At 32.8% G+C, this 17,502-nt stretch overlaps 1 non-coding gene across 1 annotated transcript; it reads right to left on the minus strand.

Annotated features, from left to right (window-relative positions):
* Nucleotides 1–17,135: 17,135 nt before the first annotated feature.
* On the minus strand, nucleotides 17,136–17,267 carry LOC126026359 (small nucleolar RNA SNORA51). The gene has a single exon (XR_007501650.1). It is a non-coding gene; the product is annotated as a small nucleolar RNA SNORA51 (small nucleolar RNA).
* Between the last annotated feature and the right edge of the window lie 235 nt (nucleotides 17,268–17,502).

Genomic DNA, 17,502 nt, shown 5'->3' on the forward strand with positions numbered 1-17,502 from the left:
TTTTTAAGGATGTTGTTTGCTTGGATGGTTCTCCTCCAGCCTTTGATTTTGAGTCTATGTTTGTTCTGACTATTGAGGTATGTTTCTTGTAGGCAGCAGAAGGTTGTATTCATCTTTTTGATCCATTTAGCCAATCTGTGTCCATTAATTGATGCATTTAGTCCATTGACATTGAGGGAGATGATTGTCACGGGATTTAATGTCATCTTTGTATAAGGTTGCTGTGTCTGTTGGTCTGTCTTGTCTTAAAGTAGACATTTCAGTTTTTTCTTTAAGGCTGGTTTTGCATCTGTAAAGTTTTTGAGCTGTTGTTTATCCATGAAACAATGTATGCTTCCTTCAAACCTGAATATGAGTCAGGTTGGGTGCAATATTCTTGGTGAAGCATCTATTTCACTCAGTCTTGTCACAACATCCCACCACTGTCTTCTGGCCTTGAGAGTTTCTGTAATATGTCTGCTGTAAATTTTAAGGAGACTCCATTGAATGTAATTTCTCTTTTTCATCTTGCTGCTTTCAATATTCTATCTCTATCTGTGGGATTCGTCATTGTTCCTAGGATGTGTCTTGTGGTGTTTTTCTTCAGGTCTCTTTTAGCTGGTACTCTTTGGGCATGTAGGATTTAATTGCATGAAGTCTTTAGCTCTGGGAGTTCCTCTGTAATGATGTCTTTGACTGTTGATTTCTCAAGGGGATCTCCTTCCTGGGCCTCTGGAACTCCAATGATTCTTATGGTGTTTCTGTTTAGTTTATCAAAGACTTCTATTTTCATCCATTCATATTCCTTGAGTACTTTTTTCATTATCTGATCATTTGCCTTAAGGTTCTTTTCCAATCTCCTCTCCTGTATGGAGTTGTTCTGCATTTCATCTTCCAGTTCACTGATTGTGTCCTCGGCTGCTGTTACCCTGTTGGGGAGGCTTTCCCTTGAGGTTTTCAGTTGAGTTACTGTGTTTTTCAGATCTGTTCGTTCAGTTTGGAATTTTTCTTATTTCTTTCTCTGTGTACTGTTCAGCTAGCACTATGTTTTCTTTGATTTCCATGAGGATCTTCCATATTTTTATTCTAAACTCCTTACTTGAGATATTAATCAGATGCAGGTTTTGGGTCATCACAGCTATCATCTTTATTCTCTGTGAATGGTGTTTGCCTGAGAGGTTTCTCCATTGTCACGCTTGGAGTGTGATTTTTTTTCCTGTGTGTTATGGTGGGGTTCATTAATTAGAAAGAGCTCATGCTATTCTGGAGCCTCTAAGAGAGAGTTTTTGCTGGGTCCTTGCTGGCCCTCTCAGCAGAGCTTTAGAAGACAGAAAATGAGAGAAGAGAAACACGCAAAGCTGACAAAGGAATCACCTCTCTGCCTGGTGCCTCTGGTAGCCAGTTTTCACTCACTCACTCACTCACTCACTCACTCACTCACTCACTCACTCACTCACTCAGTCTTTCTTGGCCTTTTGTTCTGGGCTCCTCTAGGAAACAGTTTTTGCTGGGCCCTTCCCGGTCCTCTCAGGACAGCTTCAGGAGACAGAAGAGAAGAGAAACACGCAAAGCCAATAGATCCCCTCAGTCTCTCCCAGTCATCAATCTCACCAGAATAATTATTTTTAATATGTTTAAATCTAAATTTCTGTTTTAAATGTTTAGAATTTCAAATGTTCCAGAGATTAGGCAAACTTTTTCTATGAATTATCTCATCAAATTTAAAAATAAAAGCTCTTTAAACTGCTCTCCTGTTTTACACATAATAATAGTGAAAATAATCTTGAGTCACTTACCCAAATAGAGCTTAACTGCAATAAAAAAAACAGCATTATAAAACAGAACCCAAGGAATCCAAGGCTCACACCAGTGTCTAATAGAGAGACAAGTACACTGAGTATAACAAAATTGTGGTAGAGTAAATTACAAATTATGTGAAATTTTACTTCTTTTTATGGGTCAGAAAAGGTGAACAAGTTATTTATTTTTTAAGTGAACATGTTCAGATGTTTATATGTTAAGGGTATATGTTTATGTGTCACTATCACATGCTTACCACCAAAGTGCATATATTTCTACACCTTTATTTGCTGGATTCTTTAAGCCTACTTCTCTTCCTGAAAAAAGAAATAGAAGAAACTTCCTCATTGCTTGTTATGAGTATTAGAGTTATCTTGACAGGCCATTGTCTATTTCCATGCTTTGCTATTTTATTTTCAGTAACAACATTCCATGTGTTCTCTTTCCTTTTAACTTGAGCCATATTGTTTTTATCTGTTATTGGGTACTTTGTCAGTTTCTTGATCTTGTCTATTATAATTGGTGCCACTATGAGCATAGCTGTGCATTCATCTTTCCAAATTAGTATATTTGTATTCTTGGGCTAGATCCTTAGAATATAAATTGCTGAATCATTTATATTATTCTCTTTTAAGAAGTCTTCATACTGTTTTTTATTAAAATTAAAACAGTTTACATTTTTATAAAAAAATTAATGTGGGCTCCATTTTCAACACATCCACACTAATACCTGTAGTTTCTTTCCTTTTTCATATAGGTAATTCTCATTGGTGTGAAGTGATATCTCATTACCATATTGATATGTATTCCCTGAAAAATAATGACAATGAGCACTTTTCATATTAACCATTAGGACTGGATTTTTAAAAAGACACCTATCAAGAGATACTACAGAAATCAAAGATAAAAATAGTCAGACATGCCAAATTCCACCAGCCAGAGGTCATTGAAGTCACACTGAATATATCCTTCCTTTTTGTGGATATTCAATTAGAAGCATAGGGAGAGCAAATCGATCTCTGAACTTTGATACAAGGTAGGTAGTCTGAATTTCAATCTATTTAGCCTTGAAATCTAAGTCAGCCTTTATTTACCCTATAAAGTGGGGATAGTGATAAGGCCCACTTCAGAAAACTGTTGTGAAGAATGAACAAGTGTTGCAATTATAAAAAGAAAAGAATCAAAAACACAAACCAACTTTAGATGACAGAGGGTTGGGTTTGCCAAGCAAAATCAAAGGATCCTTATTTATAACAAAATAAAAATTTCTTATAAACATTTACTGCTGGCTATTCAATTTCAAAATTCTGAGATACCTAGCTAAAGGAATTTAGTGACTTGTAATATAAATAAGCATATTTATTTTTGTTTCATTCCTTCCTCAATACATCACTCTGTGATAGCTTCTTATCTCCTTTGCATCTTCAGCTTTCCCCTTCTTTGATTTTTCGAGATGCGTCTCAATTTTGGAGTATCTACCTTATCCTTTATTTAATCTCCATAAAAGTCCTCTTGATCTTCTCCCAAACTGTCACCTACATCTCTAACAAATTTCTAATTGGCAAGTTCTCTCCCAAACTGTCACCTACATCTCTAACAAATTTCTAATTGGCAAGTTCAGGGCTACCATTAAGAGCTTTGCCCCAGTTGATCTTTCCCAGCACATTCAGTCTGACTGAATTTTTACCCATCTCTGCTCTCCACTCCCATTGCCCTTGCCCTGGTCTTTTTTGATTCTTGCCTGGGACACCATAATAATCAGTTTCCCTTCAACCAGTCTTCCCCACCACCTCCAGTTTTCTTTCTATAAAACCACATCTGTTCAATTCAAAAGGAACTTAATTTTAGTTACAAAAATAAAGAAGACATATCTAAGAACATATGCTTGCAATATTATATTAACTGAACAAAACATATAAAACTATGCATTTGGTTAAAATGGCATAAATGGTATCAATTTTTATGAATATGTGTAGCATATACGTAGTATGGATATATGTTAAAACACGTATTGTTCATGAGGAAAAGGTTGAAAATGTTAACATAATTTTCTCTGAACATACTGAATGCTTATTTTCTAAATTAGCATTTATTTTTCTGGTCACTTTTAATCCGAAGTGTTATATGGCACACATTTACATTTGTTTTAGAAAAGAAAATTTTAGGAGAATTAAAGCATTATCAGATCAGTTAAGCCAAGCTTCTGATTTTACCTTGCTGTACAAGTGAATTTAGATTGATTTTTCTCATCTGTCATAACTATTTCAAATGTGTGGTGAGTGTTTCCGGGGTGGACAAGACAAGTATATTTTAGGCTGCATGAGAAAATGCAAAAATATGAAAGCGCATTACATATTAAAATACAGAAAATATTCCGCTAGACTTAAATATAGTTAGTTGTTATTGTGATAGCCTTTAGCTTCTTTCCTGGAGTAATGATTTCCTACTCACCCTCAATGTTTTTCTAAAAATATACCTGCTCTACTCCACGGCCATCGCATATTGCACAATAGCTCTTTTACTATATTCATAAAAACCTAGACCATCTCGTCTCATCACATAATCATATAACAATACTCATTACCTGGCTAGGTCTCAGAAATTTGTTTCCCACGTCTATTTCACTGACACTTTAATTCTGGTTTGTGTGGGAGGGTTCTAGATAGTAGCATGAGAGAGATAAGTGAACATTAACTATGTTACCTACGCTTCATACACACACACACACACACACACACACACACACACACACACAGAGTTAAATCTTTCTTTTAAAGTATGTATTATCTTCAATAACATAAAATACTTTGAAAATAAAAACAATGCTTAGCCTATAAAAATCTTCCTTCAACATTTCCCATATTGGACAGAACTTTAAGAGAAAAAGGAGTAACTAGCATTCAAAGTTTGCTAGTTATTTTAATAAAAAATTATTCTGTAAGCCCATTTTATTGTATAGAACAGAAGTTAGTGCATTAAAAAATGGCTTCATGTTTTAACAAGTAGTATACAAACATTGAGTAGAATCCTATTATTTTTCAATAGTTCTTTGGCTCCAAGACAACACAGTTACATTTTTTTTTTTACCAAGAGAACCATTTAATTCCGCACTAATTTTGATGTGACCTGAGATGGTGTAGTAATTTAGAAAAAGCAAAAAAGAACTCTGGCCTGCAAAATTAATGAATAATTATTCAGATTCTAGTCTTGTAACTGCTAACTAGCTAAGGGAATTTGGGAAAAATTTAAAATGACTCTAACTTCCTCTTCTTAAATATAACCTTTTAACATAAAATCTTGCATTAGTTAACTTACAACTTCCTTCTGACTCTAAAATTTAAAGTTTTCCACGAAAACTTAGATGCCAATTTACCTTGATTTCCTATCCTATTTTTGCATAGTTGCAAGTGAACTTTGAACATTCCTCCCAATACCTCTTCAATGTTTACATTTGAAATAGTTATGACAGATGAGAAAAATCAATCTAAATTCACTTGTACAGCAAGGTAAAATCAGAATCCTAAGTTCTGGGATATTACTCTCAACAAAACATTTACAAGTCCAAGAAGTCATGAATTCTTAATACTATTATGTCAAATGAACCGCTTTCCTGCACTATAGATTTTATTTGTGATAGGTATATCATTTGATTTCTTACCAAAATCATAACTTTGGGCTTAAAATATATAAGCCAAAATTGTTATATGCAATAACATAATAAAACTAATAAAATATGTGAACAATTTCTCATTTCCTATACTGTGAAACTCTAGACTTTAAAGAATAAATGCATTATCTTCTTACAGAATAGAGTGTAAACTATAAACATGAATCTTAGCAATTATTAAAACTAATAAGACTTTAATCAATAAGCCATATTAAAACTTAGGCTTACAGACCAAAAATCGCAAATTTCCCTTTGTAAAGTCAGTCCTGTTTTAAAGTAGTGCTCATAATTAATATAAAATTAACATAATATAAAATCACAATTCTAAAGTACTCAAACATATTTTCCTAAAAATATGAGCAAATAGTTTACCTCTTACTGTATTCAATAATAATTTTGTGCATGAAGAGACATAAATAACCTTTCACTGATTCCCAAGTCAGCAAGAGAGACTAATTCACTAAAGAGTATATTACTATTTATCCAAAGCATTATAGTACAATTTTACCTTGATTAAAGTGGAAATACTTAGTCTTGTCAAGAAAATTATACAGACAATAGAAAACTCCCCCAAATAATTTTAGTAGCTTAGTGTCTTCATTAGTTTATATTTAACCTCAATTTGTGATTTGGTCATATCCTAACGTAGATTAATGACAACAAAAGTCAATCAATGGCATTTTCCAAACAGGAATATGGTGACTTATCTATAAGTAAAAATGCCCTCCAGAGCCAACTACCTTCCAGTTATATTAATAAAATTAACCTAACACATTAATGGATATACTGAGGTTTCCTTGCAATACCAAAAAATTGCATCGATTAATCAAATTGAGTGTAGAAGGTTTTAGTATGTAAAACAGAACACATCTACTTTTTTGCTAACACAACAAACATATATTTTTGCTAACACAATCTGGGCAGAATGAAAACCACATTACTAATCTACTTTTGCTTTAAAGTAAGTTAAGCAAAATTTCCTATGTTAAGTAACATGGAAAAGCTAGAGTCTATTTCAAAGCAAGCATGTACAACTTTAGTTCTCTGTTAGAATGTCTATATATAATGCTCTACTTCAAAGAGCAAAATTTCAGAGATTCTCTCATTGATTAATCAATCGTAGAGCTTTCAATAAAAACTCACAAGGGAAAAACATAAAGTCTTTATTTTCTAAATTTTTCAAATAAATCACAAAGATATAAGTGTGTAAATATTAAAAATTGTATTTTTATGTTGACTGATTAAAGTCAGCTAACACTAAACAGCAGCCATTAGTTTAAAATCCTGTCCATGCATCATATTTTTAAGAGGCCAAAAATTATATTCTATTACCATGATAAGACTAGAATTAATTTAAATAATTTTGGGCTTGATTCATTAAAAACAAAAAATACCTACGCAGTAGGGGGGCATTATTTCTGCATTTTTTTATATGCACAAGTCATGGTCTGTATTCAACTTTCAATTCAAAAAGAAAAGTTGCAAATTTATGTGGGCTGGTTTTTGTGTGAGTGCACAGTTCCAAAGTGAGAAATAAATAAGCTAGTGGAAAATGTATGCCTTTAAGCAGAATGTTAAAAGGATTGCAAGGCTGAACTCTAAACAAAACAAAAAAATATCTTCCCAATCAATTATTCCTAAAAGGTTAGTAACCACAGTGGTACAAGCAAGAAGCAAGGATGTAATACCGATAGAAAGAAAACAGCCATATAAATCAATTTAAAATAGCCCTTTGCTCCATCTCGGGTAAAACTTCCATCGGCAATTGAATCTCATCTTCACCTTCTCATCTCAATGATAAAATGAAATCTGTCCAAATCACTAAAAACAATTTGAAATAAATCCCTGGAGATATTGCTGCCAAACTTAGTAAAGCCTCCGATATTTAAGAAATAGAAGATGTAAGCAAAAAATAATTCTTCTCAGAAATGTCCTCCCTTTTGAATCTGAATTATGGGCATTAGATTTTGAACTCTACCAAAGACACAGAGATTCTTTTCTTCTTAATTCCTTTTGGGAAATATATTTTTATAAGTAGAAAAGCATAAAAATAATGTATGTACACATAAAGTAATTTATCTTTGCTAGGACCATTTTCCATGGAATTAAGTGTGTTTAACTCAAGGAAAGTCTTCTCCAGATTTTTAAGTGTATTGTAAAAAGCCAGTTTTAAGCATTCAAGTCAGATATGAAACTTCGTTAAAAATCACTCAGTTTAAAATGTAAGAAATTTTTAATAAAAAGGGGCTTTGTAATTACTGATAATAAGTCATGGTAGTAGTAACTAAAGTATTTACTCATAATTTTAATAAAGTGGACTTTCTGCTTGATCATATTTTTGTATTCCTAGAAAATGTAGATGTCAAAATAAGTAATCACTTTTACTGGAAGAGACTGCATTTAGAAAAATTGCAACAGTGTGCTATTTCTTTCATTATTTTTCAATGACAGAAATCGTGTTTGTACCTTCCTCTTGTCCTTCCTTTATACTTCCAGGAAATTCTGGCTTTTTCATACATGGGTGATCCAGTGAAGACTTTCTAGCTTTAGCTTTATTGGATTTTCCTTTAATCATGTCATGAAAATAACGGCAGACACCTCAAAATACAAGATAATTTTCTAAGTCTTGTAAATATTATCACATCATAACACAAAAAGGGTCCCTTGTCACTTTTTAAATAGATTTTTACCATGACCACCTTCCATTTAGCATCCCTCTAGCTGGAGGGGAACACAAATTTACTTGCAATTTAGACCGTTACCAAATTACCAAAACTAGTCCAGCACCTCTTAATGAATAAAACCGTTAACAATTTTTTCTGACTTTAGCCTCTGTTCAAATACCTTGGACACCTTGTTAGCACAGATGAGGCGTTCAATCAAGAGTCTGGGAATTGGAAGTACCAGGGCATACTTTTGAGTGGTGATTACCAGGGCGAGAGGGTGAGTGCCAAAGTAACAGTCTTTTACTCTGCAGGAAGCTGAGAAGCCTTCACTTCTACATTTGTAAATCAGGCCCGATGATTACAGCAGTCACAAGCAAAGGACATATGAAACAATTATTTGCACCATTCTTTCACTGTTTTAATTTGCTCTCTAAATGAATGAGATGATCCCCAGAGTCTCTGGTATTTTGTCTTTATAAATTTAGAGCATGCTTTAGGATTTTTCATGGCACTGGAAGCAAAGGAAAAGACGAAAGGGACCTTTTCAAAGAGTATTTTTCTTTTCTTTTCCTTACAAGCTCTGTTAACGTTTGCTGTAACTTAAAATCGACAAAAGCCTGCAGAACTTAATTTTGATAATTTCCTGGTTGAGTCGTTTTGAAAACAGGAGAATTTTTGTTAATAATTAATCTTTAATTTTTGTATGATTGCTTCCCTTTTAAGTCAAATGACTTAGACATGAACACACTTAAATCAAAGTAAAGAATAATATAACATGTTCCACTTTTTACCCAGTTTCATTCATTCTTGCCAGTTGACAGCCTACAAATAATTTACTGCAATTTTTTTCTTTAGATTATAGCATTTAAACTGGCAAAAAACAATATAGAGGCAAAATTAAATATGTATACAAATAATATAAAGTAAAATGTTAGTTTTAAAATAAGACATTTTAGCTCGTCTGAAAAAGTTGTTCTGTGAAAATAAAGGTGAGCCCAAAATTAAAAAGCTTTCAAATATTGAAGTGATTTTGCAACTTTTTAGCACATTTTTTCTAAGTGGAAAGAAAAACAATTTAAATTTTGGTGTCATATATTTAAAATTAGAAAAGGGAATTGCAAATATGCATTTTAATATAGAGGACAATAAATTGTGTTTACAAATATGCAACTTAATTAATAATTTTCCTCCTTAAAATTAGAGAATGATAACCTAACTGAGTTATCTACTTTTTGCAAGTGTAATTATAGGAGTAAAATAATATCTTGATTTCTATGTATAAACAAGTATATTATGACTTAATTTGAAAATGATTTTTAAAAGAATTCATCTAAGATGCAAATTAATTTTATTTAATTCACATGCAAAGTGTTGCATTTTAAGATTCAACATCTGTATTTTCTTCAACAGTTGGATACTGAAAACTGTAAAAAAAATTTAAGCCTTCAAGCCATTTCTTCTGAATTTGAAAACACTCCAACATACTGCTTTTATAGGCAAGAAAGGAAAATAATATATTTTAACTACTCGCAACTGGCTTCTGAAATTCTATTAAATAATATGATTACGTTTATTTTTGAAACAGTTTTATATATTTTCCTGGAGAGTCTCCTATTTCCTTTTGATTGTTATTTCTGTCAGTTTCTTTGCTGAGTGGTACAATATTGAATTTCCATGTTTTTGATTCCAATACTAAATCAGTGGTTTAAAATCCTGTAAACTCATATGAGATATTAACATGTAATTTTGCAACATATTACAATCATATCATTTGTCCCCAAACACATAGTGATTGTTCAAATACTTTTCAACTTGTAAAATTATTTCCATCATTTGCTATCCAAATGTAGAGGGCGCTGTTGTTCATAGATTTTGAAAGTTTTCCACAAGGCACACACATTCAGCTAACAGTTTACTATTTGTTTTCCGATCCTGTCTATAATTTCCAGTGGAAGTATTAACATCAAAGCCTGGATTTAATTTGAAGTAACATAAAAAAAATGCTTATGTAATAGATCATTAAAGTGGATCTAGTTGCCATTAAGAATAGATGCATTTTTAATTATACCTGAGTTCTAATTAATCTTTAATTCATTTTAACATGCTGACTATTCAATTTTAGAGAACTATTTCAATTTCCTAGTATTACAGCTATATAAAATTAATAATCTTATGCGTAGGAGAGACATGCTTAAAACTGTAGGAGCATACTTTGTTTTCAAATTCTTCTGAAAAGAAGAATATGGTAAGAGAAAATGTTAAAAAATTATTGACTTTCTTTAGGGACATGCCAGTGTTCATTCAATTATTTTTTTAAAAAAATTTCTATATTTAAATGTTTTAAAGCTAAAATGTAAGGGTAATATTGTTTATTTATCGCATTCTAGCTCCCCTGGCCAATTTTCTTATTATGCAAAAAGTATTTTGAAATATTTTATTGAACATAATAACCTTTTTATACTTAGCTTTTAGTTCAGTTCTAAAATTTCTAAGTTTCTCTGGATTACTTGACAAATATATTATTTCTCTCATTAGTTGAGATTGAGCAAATCATAATTTTAAAGTAAAAATATAGTCACTCTATTGTTACAAAAATTTTTAAATCATAATATTGTGAGTAGAATAGAATACAGAAGAGTGATCTCTGAAACTTTTTTAAATTTTTATTTTATCTTATTTTTTATTTAAACACTTTTTAGAATCCCATGAAATCATCATCTGAGTTCTCTTCTTTTGTTCCTTAATATTATAACTGGACATAATTTAAGACAAAATCAAAACTCCAAACAATATAGTCAACCTTGTTACAAATTATAAAATTAAGTCATTACAGAAGTTATAAAAATAAATTTAAAATAAAAATATTTTAAAAAATAAAATTAAATACAAAATTAGATATCTTTGAACATCTAGTTTTTAATAAATTTTATATAAAACCAAGTGGCATATTGCTGGAAATGTTCAATGCTGTGCAAGAATTGTTATTCCAGACCTTAAATATATCAAACTTAATATTAAAATTAGACCTTGAAAAAGAAATTATATTCTAACATTGTTTTCATTCCTACTTCTTTACATAATTATAAGAATACAGTCTCAAATAGATAATTTTATAATTGTGTACTTAATACAGTTGTTTATATATTTTATTTTGTAACATAAAATAACACTCTTATTCAATAAAATTTCATTTGAAATAGAGATTTCTATTTCCCATTTATTTTTGTCAGACACCACTCTCTTTTAAATCCAACTTGCAGAAAGAAAAGAATAATAGTGTACTGGATATGTCAATATACATATTCAAAACATAACCACAAAATCTAAGTCCCAAAGAGTGCAAATATGGCTTAAGGAAAAGTTTTGAATGTATTTCAGGCATAACTTTTCTTCATATCAAATATTTTGAAAATCAAAATAAGCATGGCAGAAAGCACCAGAAAAAGTGGTTGGTTGAAATCAGTTCCTAACTTCTGCTTTTCAATGGGGTATCTGAAACTTAGTATGGATAAAGTGTATCTAATTCGCACAAGCAGGCATTGTCTGGTTTTTATGGCATCCAGGCACATGCAAGAAGTTTTCCACCTTCAAAATAAGGAGGTGGGGGTCAGGGACAGTGTGCATGTTGGGGTTAGAGGGCTGATCTATAACTGAGAAACAGTTGTCCTTATATGATTGGCAAGTTCTTTGGGAGCAAATACCCCCCAGACAGACTGACAAGGTCGCTGAGATGCAGTTCGGCCCTGTCTTTATGTCAAATCACTGCCATCAAAACAATGGCTCATATTACACGAAAATCTTGTGCAAATGAGCCATAATGTGACTGAATGACAATCCCCTAAGACCATACAACAGGATTCCCCTTTGATCTGAAATACTGTTAATCTTTCTCAAACATAGCTCACTAAGTATACTTGGCAAATCCTATATGAGAAAGTCCCTATAGAAAAGACCCAGAAATAAATGAGCTGTAAATTTAAAAGACACCAATACAAAAGAAGTCCATATTGATCATAGGCTTTCATTTGATTTGAATTTTTCATTTTTGTTTTGTTGTGGTGGAGTTGGTGGTGATGATTATTTCGGTTTGGTTAGGTTACTTTTACAACATTTCCCTTTCATCAATCTTTGTTTTCAAAATGATGTAGTACATAACTATGTATACTGGGTTCATTTCAAATAGTTGATGTTAAAATTATTTTGAAAAAGACTTCCAAGAGTTATAATGATTAGCAAATATCTGAAATGCCTTCTTTACATAGGCTTTTATCACTAATTATACTGGTCTCAATCGAATTGCTTTATATAAGGCTCTGTCAATAGAGAGAGGAGAGAGAGGGAGAGGAGACAATCAAATTTGATAGTTTTCATCATAATGAAAGAATTATTTGAGTGCAGCTACATATAGTTACTTAAACAACCACTGAAATAGCCCATAAGGAGTAAGTAGATTTCCCTTTTGCTAATAAAAGGTATTTCCTTTGCACTATAGTATCAGAATCAAATTGTCTGGTTGGGCAGCCAAATATGTAAGGCACATTTAGACTAATGCAAGCGCAGTCAATCATGGTAATTCAGTGCTGGTAGGAAATATGCCTGTTCAGTTGCTCTCTGCTTTTGAAGTGTTGCCTAAAAATCAGCCTTGGGCTTCAAAGAGAGAAGGATTATAGCCTTTATCCAGCAATTAATATGGCTGGAACTCTGAATGTCAGTGTCTAGCCATGATCCAGGATGGACAGTAGCATAACAGGAATCCTTTCTCCTTTGACACTTGGCGTAAATTATATTTAAAAAAAAAAAAAGGCAGTGAAACACTATTCAATGTGTTGCAGGAAAGGGAGGGGGAAGTCCTGCTTGTCTTATTCACATGCAGACAAATCCTCTCCCCCCACCAAAGTGATGTTTCAGACTTTTCATCAGCCTCTCCTACCTAGACCTTTTTAATCTCCCACCAACTGTTCAAGAGAAAGGAGTGCTATTAGAGAGAAAGCTATTCATTTCACCTTCCAACCTAGTTTGGATGTCAACCTCTCCAAGTTCCTTCTCCTTATCAGAGTTCAAGGGTTCAAAAATGGTCAGAGTATCAAACAATAGAAGAAAAAGCAGCAGGGTTTGGAAGGAAAAGTTTAAGAACACTAGATTATCCGGAGAACTTTGAAGAGACACCTGTGGAAGTTTTCATGTTCATTCTCCATCTGATTTTAAGTCACTCTGTTAAGACTCTAGAATAGAAGAGCAAGCCCCTTCTGTAAAGGATTGTTACTGCTAATAATCCTTAGCATGCCTATCATGTCTTCTTAATACCTTGGTATGTTGGAGGTTGAATACTAGGAGATAAATGGCTTCCGCTTTATAACAACAGTTTCATTGGAGTTACATTGCAACAAGATATGGCGATTTGGGGCTAAGGTGAAAAGGGTGATGCTATCCCTCCCTTCTAGGCACTGTGAACAAAAGTGAACAAAATCTCTTATTGAATTTGAGAAACATTTCTCTCTTAAACAAACAGACCTCCCAGAACAACCTTCAAAATCTTACACAGTGGCTGCTTTTTTTTTTTATTTTTTTTTCCTGCTAACTCTGAGGAAACCCCACATGTAAAGTATTTACATAAAAGTACTACAGTGCCATGTCTGGGTAAGCAATGGTTTTCATTAATAAGCAATGCTTATTGCTCATGCTCTTTTATTGCATAAAAGACACTTGAAGAATGATGCCTATTAAATATAATATTAAATATATTAATATATATATAAATATATAAATATAATATTAAATATATATAAATTAAATATAATATTAACAAAAATGTAATATGCAATAGCATTTTAGCTATCATATACATATTTACCCTTTGATTCTACATAAATACAGAATTGAGAGCATGAAGGCATTTTATTGTTTGCTTTCCTCTTGCATTTAACATAGTTTTGTTTTCAGAAGCTCTTTCATTTGGCATTCATGGGTAGTATATTTTTATAGTGGTTCCATGGAAAAATTGGGAGAAAGAAAAAAGGTGATTTAAGAGTTAATAAGAAGCCAGAGTGATAGCCATAGAATCATTCTATTGAAAATGGGGTCAAAATATGTACAAACTTAACCAGAATCCCATTTTCCTCTTTATTTATTGGTCTCTTTCTACTGAATCTATGGTTTCCTGGTTCTAGCTCAATGATCAGGGAACTTATCATGGCTGTCTCACCACAGAACAAGCCTTTAGAAATGAGAAGAACTAAGTAAAAGAAATGAGTCTATAAAATGGAAGAACAAAGACCTCCAGGCAGTAAAAGATAAAGAAGAAAATTGTTAGAGAGGATGTAGCTGGTTGGTGAAATGCTATCTGCGTGATTTTTCAATGATAAAATATTCTTTAATATAACATTATTATTGTTCCAGACCTTGGAATTTAAGCAGCATTTATTATACAAAATATATCATAAAGTATTTTTACTACAATTTTTCATTTTTATTGTCATAACTGCATTCTAAAATAATTTTAATGTTATCTCTTCTTATAGCATTTGTATACACTCTATTATTTAACCACTAAGGATCAAATTTTATCCTTTCAAAATCTGAGGCAGGAACACAGAACAGTAAAATCTTCTTTGTGGAGGTGGCAAAGACCACGGTTTAGGAACCCAGAAGCCACATAAGCAGTGTCCAGATGAAAGAACAGAATTCAATACAAAGAACCAGTGGAGAACAACAGCTTAACTCTTCTCAATGGCTGCACACTCATCCTAGTCAAGGAATGCCAGCATGAGACATAGAAAACATCACATTATGACTGCAACAATGGGGAAACAATGCAGGATTCACCAAGTTTAGAGAATAAATATAGTAGCTCTGATGACCCAGAAAGTACCAATCATCTATTCAGCCTCTCAGACAAGAACTTTAGAGAAGAAATATGGAGGATGTTCATAGACTTCAAAGAAAGCATGGAACAAACTGAACATACCACAAATAAGAATCAAGAGGATGGGAGAGGAGAAATGTGAAAACTTCAAACTGCAAAAACAGGGCTGAAGTCTTGATAGACAAAAAGAAAACCTCACTGGAAAGCCTATCCAACAGAGTAACAGCAGCTGAAGACAGAATCAGTGAGATGAGAGATGCATAACAACTTCATACAACAAAAGAGGTTAAAAAAGAGCCTCAAAAATGATTGGACAAAGGAAAAGTCATGAAAGAATGTGAACAGATGAAAGTAGTCTTTGGTAAACTCAACAGAAACAACATAAGAATAATGGGAGTCCCAGAGACACAGGAAGAAGACACCAATAAAATATCAACAATCAAGGGCATCATTGCAGAGAAACTCCCAGAGCTAGAGTGCATACAACCAAATCCTACATGCTTGAAGAGTAACAGCCAAAATAGATCCAAAGAAAAGCACACCAATACACATTCTAGTTACAATGGCAAACCCCTAGATAGAGATGAAATACTGAAAGCAACAAGGTTAAAAAAAAAGGGGGAAATTATATTCATTAGAGCAAATCTAAGATTTACTATAGGTTTGTCAAAAGACACCCTCAAGGCCCAAAGCAGTGGTGGGATAGAGTGTCAAAACTCAACAAAATTAATGCATGGTCAAGAATACTTTACCCAGCCAGACTTATTTTCGGTTTGAAAGAAGGATATGTAGCTTCACGGATACATAACCCTTACAAACTCAAAATTTGACTTAAAGGATAAACTGAAAGATTTACTTTTTTGGGGGGGTGGGGGAGAGGGTTCACATCCAGAAGCGCTCAGGGGTTACTCCTGGCACTATGCTCAGAAATCGCCCCTGGCAGGCTCAGGGGACCATTTGGGATGCCGGGATTTGAACCACCATCCTTCTGCATGCAAGGAAAACACGCTACCTCCATGCTATCTCTCTGGTCCGAAAGATCTACTTTAAAATGAGAGACCACAAGACACACCAAATTCCTACTAAAACATGACAATAATCCCATGACAATCAACTCTCTCAATGTCAATGAACTAAATGCACCATTTAAAAGACACAGAGTGGCAAAATGAATAAAAATATTGAATCCAAAATTCTGCTGCCTAAAAGGAATACATCTGGATAGTCAGACAAAAACAGACTCAAACTCAAGGAAAATTATTCAAGCAAACACCTCCTTTAAAAAACTGGAGTAACCATACTAATATCAAATAACACAAACTTTAGACTTAAGAAAGTTATAAGGACCAGATATGGACATTAATAATCAAGAATATGTACAACAGGAAGAAATCACACTCATAAATGTATAAACACCTAATGAGTACAAGCAAAATATTTAAAACAACTGCTGAAAAACTTGAAAGATGACATCAATAACAACACAATAATAGTGGGAGACTTCAACACTGACCTGTTACCCCTTCATAGGTCAACCAAACATGAATATATTAGTACTTATATATGTACATACATATGGCTCTCCATCCTCAGAAAATTGCATACAATTTTTTTCAAATCACATGGGGCATACTTCAAAATAGACCACATATTAGACCATAAAACATACATATAAAGAGGATGAAAATTGTTCTACTTTCTCAAATCATAGTGCACTAAAAATAGACGTGATTTACAGTCACAGAAGAAAAATTTTTAACAACTGAAAATTAAATAGCTCACAACCAATGGGTCAGAGATTAAGTCAAAGAAGAAATCCAAAGATTCCTGGGAACAAATGAGAACAAAGACAAAAATTAGTAAAATTTGTGAGACACAGTTAAAGTGATGCTAAGAGGAAAAATTATAGCAAGCAGTGATCAAGAAGAAAGAAGGGGCCTACAGATTCTTATTGTACATTAATGCACAACCTATAAAATTGGAAAGTGATCAACAAAAGGAACCAAAAATAGGAAGATGGAAGGAAATAATAAAGTTTTGAGAAGAAATCACGATTGAAAAAAATACAAAAGATCAATGAAAGCAAGAGTTGATTCAATGAAAAGATAAACAAGATCAAAAAACCTCTATCCAAACTCACAAAAAGGAAGAGAGATAAATTTTTTGCCCCCCAATTCACAATACAGACCAGGCAAAGGGCCTGGATTGAGGTGTATATGGTGTGCATTTACTGTACCTCCTCTTTCTATACAATCAGTGTAAGAACACTGCCTGTGGTAAAAATTGGGCGGCCTTATCTTTTCTTTTTTTATTATATATATATATATATATATATATATATATATATATATATATATATATATATAATCCTTCACCAGTGCAACATTCCCATGACCAATATCCCAAGTGTCCTTCCTCCCCACCCCACAATGGTCTGTACTCTAGACAGGCTTTCTATTTCCCTCATTCAGTCACATTTTGTTATGATAGTTCTCAGTGTAATTATTTCTTTGACTGCACTAAATGAT

The sequence above is a fragment of the Suncus etruscus genome, chromosome 13 (genome assembly GCF_024139225.1).
Source record: "Suncus etruscus isolate mSunEtr1 chromosome 13, mSunEtr1.pri.cur, whole genome shotgun sequence".
NCBI lineage: Eukaryota > Metazoa > Chordata > Mammalia > Eulipotyphla > Soricidae > Suncus > Suncus etruscus.